Here is a 9,122-nt window from a genome sequence, read left to right as displayed (position 1 = left end):
GCTATTTCATTGGACAGTGTGTCATATTCATTCTTGAGCATTACTTTTAGATTGCAACTTGCTCCAATAAGAGGAAATAATTAGGGTATTATTACAAGTTTAAAAACCTCTCATAATTAGATAGGGATTAGTAACTTCGTTTTCATATGATTAACACAATAAAACCCATTTTTCCCCAAAGTAATCGGAGGCCTATTAAACAACATGAGATCATATATCAAGGGGCCTTTTAGTAATTCAGTAGTTTGTAACATTTATGCAGACTGAAAGTCTACCACAAAACAGCTGGCTTCCTTCTATCAAGAAAATAACTCAGTTTGGGGTGCATTTATTTTGTTGTCTAACATAATCCTCAAAATCATACCATTTAATTAAGGATATTTTAAACAAGAGAAGTGGGTGAACAGCGAGGGGAAAAGTGTGAAACATTCTCCAGGAGTGTATCAGTAATGGAGCTCTCTGCTGTTGTCAATTTAGCATGGGAGGATCCACCTGCTACATCAGTATTTTAGGGAGTATCTCCTAATAATCAGCGCATTGCAAGCTTAGAAATGCCTACAGCTTTGTGGTATTTTGTTAGTAAAATCGTGTTAGATGCTTAGCTCTGTTGTGGCAACCAGGCTAAATACGAAGCGAATTATTGACACATTTGCACTTTGCACACACAGCTCATAAACAATAAGTAATAAAGAACAGATGCAATGTAAATTTAGCTTTCTGGGTCTATTCAGCAGAATAATTCCCCAAACATTACCTTTTTGGTCTCCCTTTTCAGTGCTTGTAACTGCATTTATAAGTGAAAATACAAAATTGTTCCTTCTGTTGCTATTTAAGGAGGGACATGATCACCCATTCTGGCTTTTCCGCATTTTCTGCATATGATGCCAGCCATTGCAGTCAATGAGACATTCGCAAAGTAACCATTATCTGTCACACTCCTGGACCAAAATAACAAATAATATGCCTGGAGGTGCTGCGTTTTGTGACTGCTAGTTTCCCCGCATGGCATATGCCTCGATAAGACTCAGATGAGAGGCGACTGCACAGAACTGTGATTGTGAGATGACTTAGCAGAACCCGTGATCATGTCCTAATGGCCTCCTGCAGAGGGGAACAGGGGTAATTGTTTGTCGGGAAAGAACACATCTGTAAGGAGGCATCCTCTGCAAACCAAGCAGCCATGTGGAAAAAAAGAAAGGGAGAATCACAGTGCTGCAAGGCTGCATTTGAACCTAAAAAAAGAGTAACAGAACAAGGTGAAAAATTAAATGATGTATTAAATGACCAGGCTAAAAAGCTGGTATGAGTGTGCGCTGTTAAAAACAAAGGTCATTTCCAGACAGCTTTGTTCTTTTTAAGAAGAGCAGGTGAAATTCTGTGAGTCCTAGCAAGGAAAGTTAAAGCAACAAATCTGTGAAATATAAACAAATTCCCTAGCAGCAGAAGTGGTCACAGAGCAAACAGCTTTCCTTTATGCATTCATTTGTAACGAAATTGCATCATAGCCTTCAACTCCTTTGCTGCAAAATTTTCTCCTTTCAGCTTTTTAATCTTCTGTTTACTTTCCATGTGATCAGTGCATGGAAAACTGACATGCTCCCAACATCCTTTCTAGAGCAAAGCTATTGGATTTGAGAAATGAGAAACCATCAATGTCAAGCCAGGCAATTAGGGCATCAGTCACATCAGTGGGAACTTGCTTTTAATGTCAACTGGGGCAGAAACAGGCCCTTAGAGTATATTAAGGACCTTACTTTACACCCTTTCAGCATATTCTATTTGATCAGAAATAAACTGGAGCAAACAAGCTAATTAATCGCTTACAGAACTAATTCCCCAGACCTTTCAGCCTACATCTTAATTGTTTATTTTCTACCGACAGAATAGCAAACATACTAATCTCAACAGAAGTATAATTTCCTACAAATCAACCAACCTATTAGTGCTGTGCTGATCTATCAGCTAGAGAAAACAGAATTCTTTGAGCTTCATAAAACACTCCATATTCACAATCTGTTTTTGAGTTTCAGAATCTTTCTTCAAAAATTTACTAAAAATGAAGTAAAAACTCTGAGGGCTACAGAGGACATTCAGCTCTGCAAATTAACTGAGCTGGGGACTGTGTAATGTTCCCTGCGCAGTCTCATGGCACACAGGCATGTGTTTTCCCACGGAAATCTCAGGCAAGAGTATCAGTGCAATTGGTGAAAGTACCAAACTGTCTGACCATCAGCTGAGAAGAGAACACCACACACACTGGAGCACTTTTTCTTCAAGGGAACAACAGGATTTAAGTAGCTTTAATGACAACAATTATTCAAGGGAAAAAACACACAAGGTCATTAATGTGGCGCCAGCATCTGAGGGCCTGTTACAAATTTACCTCCAAACCGTTTTGATGGTAAGTTGGGCTTTCGACTTAACCTAATGATCTTGATTAAGTATTTACTTAGAGAAAAATTACGTATTGAATTGAAAAAAAAATTATTGTAAAGTTGTCTCATTTTTTTCCTGAAAAATTATTTTCTTTGTTCTTTTCCCTTAAATATTCACAAAGGAGAATTTCCTACAGGCAAACCTACCACATTCTACCCACTGCCCACTTACCTTACCAAAGCTGCTGAGGTGCACCTTCAGTCTCAGACAGACCACATGGCAGTGGTAACATAACTGAGCATAAAGATGCTTCCTTTGGGTTCCCTGAGCATACAAGACTCAATCCTAATAAATAGCTTCCTAAAATACAAGGACAAGTCTACATAACCCTGAAGAAGAAAAAAACATGAAGGTACAGATAGAGTGGTGAGGGGAAACACACCAATTAGTGGATTTTCAGGTTTGTTCTGTGCTCTCCTTCACCACACTTAACAAACAAGCCTGGTGATGCCACAGCTGTGTTTTACAGCTCCTACCCAGAGCACCAACCCTTCTACTAAATTCAGAATTCATGAAAACATGCCAAATTTCTATTCTACGTGAGATATACTGCAGATTTCTTATATATGTAAGATATTCCAGTTTTAAACAACTCTGAGACCGCAGAAATCTTTTCCAGTACCATCATATTTCGTGCACTATTAAAGCATACATTTTTATGTGGCTGGAAAATTATGTAAAAAGTTTTAAAAATACTTAAGTGACAGAGAAGTTAAAAATCAGCATTTCTCTCCTAGAGCTTTTAACACAGATCTTCCAAATATCATTTAATACAGTTTTATTACACTACTTAAGCGTTTTTATGATTTTTAATTATTAAAGCTGTACTTCTGAGTAAGTGTCCTTCTGTTGTAACACTGAAGAGAATTTGCATCTAATTGCCAAGATACCAGCATGTGCTTTAAAATTTAAGAACATTTAAATATTTTAAATAGTGCTTTAATCCTATTAGTTTTGAAAATGATGAAGGTCGACCAAAAAAAAGTAAACGAGCAGCAAAGCTCCTGTTCAGCAGTGTTTGTCAGGCAGCACACATTCTCATTCTAACTTTCACTACAGAGCACTCCTCAAGCAACCTCTATTGTGGATGAAGAAGCAGAAGTGTACAGTTTGTGTCTTCACACACAGAAGCCTTTGGTGGCTTTTCGTACTTCCAAAGGAAAAAAAAGCCATGGGGACCCATCTCCTTCACCTTCTTCATAAGAGCTTTTTCAACAGTCCAGAACCCACCCGACTAACACATGGGCGTTCAGATCGACTAACAGAAAAATACACCACAGAGATCAGAAATAAGGAAAGATTCCATTTTGTCACATTTGTCTATTGTACCATTAATTGTACACGGAGGAACCTAATCAAATAAAAAGCAGCAAAATGTGACCTACAAAATCTGTGATTACATTTACTATAAGAGAGGAAAAAAAAGCGCCTTGTTTTCATATCAAATAAACCTCAATAATGCACAGATTTTTAAATCTTGTCATCTTACAGAAGTGTTTCAGGTAGGCTCAGACTAGTGCAAAGACAAAGTGCAAAAGGTGCAAAGTCAGACAAACGTCTAATGTATCAGTACAACTTTTATGATCTCGCAATGATATCATGGGCATACAAAGAAGATTTTGTTTAGAACTAAGTGAATGAATTTTGCAAGTCTGGAAACTCTGAAAAGGACAGAATATCTTAATATCTTTGCAATTGAACATTAAATATATTTAATAAAGAATGAAAAATGTTATTTAAAATACTTTATGAACATTGTGAATTCTTATGGATTACAAAACCAGGCTAAATAGATGTCATGATTTCTTTTCTGTATGAAGTAATAATTAGCCCTGGAACATAAAATGGAATAATCAGTTTGCAGCGTCCCATAAAGTATAGTATAAAATGTGCTAGGAAAGCGTACATTATAAAATATAATGGAGATATTGACCTGTCTGCCTGGTGACTCATGAAGAAAACATGCTATAGAGAAGTATAAAGACTTCATAGGAATCCAGGCCCTAACAAACTAATACAAACATTGTTCTCACGTGAAGATAATGGTGAAATTTCACTGCTATCTCAATACTGACATCTTTAACATAGAAGGTCAAAGTAAGAATCAATTGAAAAAGAAATACTGTGCCAAATAAACTTATCTTCAAGTGCTACCCATGAGAGTAATCATTTGGCGAATTGTCTTCAAATTGGTTCCTTGACTGAACCAGGCAGATTAAGATGTGGGCAGCTCAAAGCCAAGAACAGCTATTTTCTCATTTTCTTTCTTTAATTTTAGACATCACACCTCATTCAGTTTAAACCCCTGGCAGTGTATTAAATCATTCTTCTACAGAACAAAAACAGCATAAACAGCCAAAATTCTACTTTTCACTGAAGTGAAAACAAAAAATACTCAGTTCGAGGGGCGCTTCAAATGAACTATATCCCCCTCCTACCAGGTATTGCCTCTCTGTCCCAGGTGCACTGTTGGCTATTGCTTTTTTTTTTTTTAAAAAAAAAAATACCTATTTTAGTTTCTACCAGAGAACTATTTCTGACATGCTAGAAAATCTTGTAATGAAATTGTCATGCTAGCCAACAATGAATCACAGCTGACAGAGATGATAGACAGCTCTAAAGTTTCCATTACTTGTACACACTTAACAGAAAAGATGTACACTACTGCATATACACGCACATCAGTGTCTCTCACCAATCTGTACACATACATACATATATGCATGTGTCTTACATAAGATTTCCTAATTTAGCTCTGATCTCTAACAGTATTTTAGCACAGTAACCTGTATTGTATCTTGCTGCTATTTTTAACCGTTGCATGGTAATCAGTAAAAACACATGTAAACACTTAGGAGGAATCAGAATGTGATTCTGAATAACTGTTCCGATGCTTTTAGCCAAAGAAAAATAAGTTTGTAAGATGTGATTTTCTAACTCTGGAGTTTTTTCTTGGAAAATTGAGTGCCTTCAGTGCCTTGTTACACTAACAGCTCTCTCCTCTTTGCTAACACTTACTTTTAAAGTTCCAGTTAGCACTCCTCTTTTGTCTTAGAAGAAGCACCAAGACCCTAAGCAATTCCCGACACCATCAAGAGCAGAAATGACTGGGAACTTCACAGGTGGTTCTCAAATTGGACACAACAATAGCACCCTGTGCTCCTCAAAGAACTGTTCAAGGCTGGGCATGTCCTTGACTTTTTGAATCCTTCAAATTCATCTTACAATTTCATGAAGTCAATACAACTCCTTAGAAGAGCTGTAGTATGTTCAAATGCTGTGAGGCAGGTGCTGGCCACGTTCCCGTCTCTCCAAGCAAGCAGAAAAGTCGTAACTATATAAAATGCATATTTTATCAAGACTTATTGAGAACTCTCTGTACAACATCCAAGACACTCACATGAAAGTTCCTAGTTTGAACAAGATAGAACAGGAATTAGAGGTTTCCAGGAGAGTATCCTGAAGTATTTGTCTCATGATATGCATTTTCACCTTTCAAATAAGGAAGCATCAACAACATTGGTACATTCTTGAAAAATGCCTTCCCATAAATGGGGTTTTTCTGAAAAACAAATGAAACATTTGCCAGTTCTTGCTACCACTGTCCTAGTCTTTCTTACTTTCTGGCAGAAATCCCTGAGAAATAGCACACAAAACAGAAACATGTTGATTTTCCACGTTCTACCTCAGTCTGATTTAGCATAACACTGCGGCATTTTTATGACTGTTATATCACTTGATTACTGAGTTGCATCATTGCTGAACCCCAGCCCATGAAAAAAATGAGGGAACACAATAACAGTCAGCCAAAATATCACAAACAGCTGCTTGTCTAGACACATTAGTAGTGTCCTGAAACCTTGGCGGCCTGGTGGTATAATCTAAAAAAGTTTACACCACTTTTCTTGAAATGTTTTATTGTGATTATGTAAATCTACTCATTTATTTTCACTGGAAAATATAAAAATGTGGACGTAAGAAGTCATGAATCATTTCTCCCTCAGGTCCTAACTAACACTATGATTCAAAAGGTCTATGCAAGCTTCGTCCTCTGATGAAAGGCTCCCAAGAATAGCATATTCTATAACATGAAGGGACAAATTATTAACAGTGATACAACGTAGTTATTTTCTTTCTGTTGTATAGGCTTATTTTGTTGTGGCAATTATTTGTTTATTAGCAAATAAGTTATCTGAAAGGCCTCTGATTTAATTAGAAAACAGTCCCTTCACAGTAAACAAAAAAAAGTTTAACTTTTTGTTTAAATTCCCAGTTGAATTTATCATATCATTTATTTGTTTGCTTATTCTCACTCCTAATTAGAAATAGATGGTTTTCTTCAATTAAAATGTGCACATAAACTCTGCAAAGTATGTAACAGATTGCCACCAATGGCAAAAGGTATTGACAACCCCCTCTATACTCAAAGTTATTGGCTCCCTCAGCTTATGAAGAAAAATAAATTAGAAAAAGGAAAGCAGAAAATGGTCTCTGACGTGCTTTAACCATGAAAGACATCTGCAGTCAAAGAAAGGAGGAAATTGTAGAGCTGTGGGTCTGAACTTTGGATACTTCCCATAGTCTTGCTTGTATGCTATTTAAGTCAGAGTTACCTCAGGTTGTCAGTGATCCAAACTGCAAGTTTTCCTGATTCCAACTTGATTGCACCTTCGAAAACATCTTTGAAAACAGAACTACACCAAAGGTCTCCAAGTTTAAAGAGTATTTAATGGCTAGAGATATTCTGACTGTCTTGGCTGCTCAGGTGGGGCTTAGATGTTTTCAAGATGAATACAGGGGTAAGAATTTGACCGCCTGTTTTTGTCACTTTAATATTTGGCATTTCTGCGGCCTAAAAAGGCTAGGGAAATCGTTTAAGAACTAATGAAGAGCTATTTACCTCCTAAATCTTCTTCCCTTGAGTAATGAAATAATTACCCTTCCATAATCATGGAAATATTCAACTTGAATCTTAAATTGAGATGTTGTGAAAAGTGGTAGTGATGTTACATAGGTGATCACCATGGTAACATTTGGAAACTGCACTGTTGTCAAGCCAGGAATGTAGTTTTGCTTTTCCCATAAGAACAGTATAAGAGACTAGGGCTGGAAGACCAAGATCCCAGAACATAAGTAAATGCAAACATTTATCTGTCTTATCCATGGGGACAAATGCTTTGAAACAAGAGCAACAGAAAAAAAAGCCCACAGCCTGACCCACCAGTATCCCATCCATAGAGACCCCAAAATAACTATGCAGTGGGACAGCGGGTAGAAATTGAAAGACTTATTTACATAACTTACATAATCAGATATCCTACAAAATATTAGAGCCATTACCTACCCTTTAAGATACTGCTACTTTACAGAAACAGTCCTCCCATTCTGCTTGAATCACTGATTTCTCAAGCAATGTAATTTTTTATACTAGTAGTGGTCACTGTATCCAAAGCCAGTTCAGTCCAGGCAATTCTGTCCAAGTACCCCAAGCATGAGTCTTGCTGACTGTTGAAGGGACCAGTGAGCAATGCTAAGAAAGTTGTTTTCAGCAAGTCTGAGAGATATGATGAGACCATACACTGAACACACATCCCTTTCAGAGAAGGTGCAAGATTTTGCATATTGCACAGAACATACAAGACAGTACAGAAAAGATTTTAACAGGGTTTTCACAGAAACCAGGGGATGAAAAAGTGTTCTTTGAAGTAATCCACAACAAATAAGTGATGAGAGGCTCTGTATGAAAACTGAAGGACCCAGAAATTTCCCAGCTCAGGGATACCATGAGTTTCCCTTGCAGTTGCCTTTCTGCTTACATGCTGCATGGTATGAAGATCATGACCTTCCAAGGGGAGACTAATTACCTGAGATACTAATTGTACATTAAGCACAATAGAGAAACTGAACTGTCAATGATAAGTAACTAGTGCTTTGGAGATGGTAGACAAGATGTCCAAATTACTTCACTTGTTCATGGCTGGGATAAATGGATGTTGTGCTCCTAAAATGTACTCTTTGTTAAAGAAATCCAGATCAGAAAATAGATCTTGAGAAACGATGCATAATTCTAGAAAATTACCAGGAAGTAGAAAATTAAATCCTCCTGAAAATGACCTTTACTGCAGAATTAACAAAGAACATTCAAATTCATTCATTGGAAAGTACAAAGAAATCTCTTTGCTGCAATACAGTAGCAAGCAGCAGGTGATGTGAGAACAAAGGCAACATATCCAGCCTCTGAAGCAGTTCTGTTTCCCTAGAGCTAAGTTGAGCTGTGGACTGCTACTGCTTGTCTTCCATTGCGCATGCTGGAGTTGTATCTCCTAAAAATGACCATTTTTTAAAAATTCTAAATTACTTAAAAAGCTACAGCATGTGAACTCCAGCACAAACCCAAGAGGACTAGCCACGGCTGCTCACTGACAATATCAAGCCTGGGCTGGGACTCGTGCAGTGCCATCACACGGCCTTAGGCTCCCTGCTACCCAGCAGTTACAGTGAGTGGGCCACTGAAGAAGGCAGCCAAAATTCAGTGAAATGGGAGCAGAGTCCACGCCACATAGGATCCTCCTTTTCTGCTTAGCACAGGGAAGGAAGACTGAGATAACACAGAAGGAACAGGGGCTCAAGATCACATTGATAAATGCAGAGAGATGCTGAGGCAGAAACAGCATGTGGTATCAAGT

Source organism: Lagopus muta, chromosome 9 (assembly GCF_023343835.1).
Source record: "Lagopus muta isolate bLagMut1 chromosome 9, bLagMut1 primary, whole genome shotgun sequence".
In the NCBI taxonomy this organism is placed as follows: Eukaryota; Metazoa; Chordata; class Aves; order Galliformes; family Phasianidae; genus Lagopus; species Lagopus muta.
The sequence above is the reverse complement of the archived record's forward strand: the minus strand, read 5'-3'. Positions refer to the sequence as shown.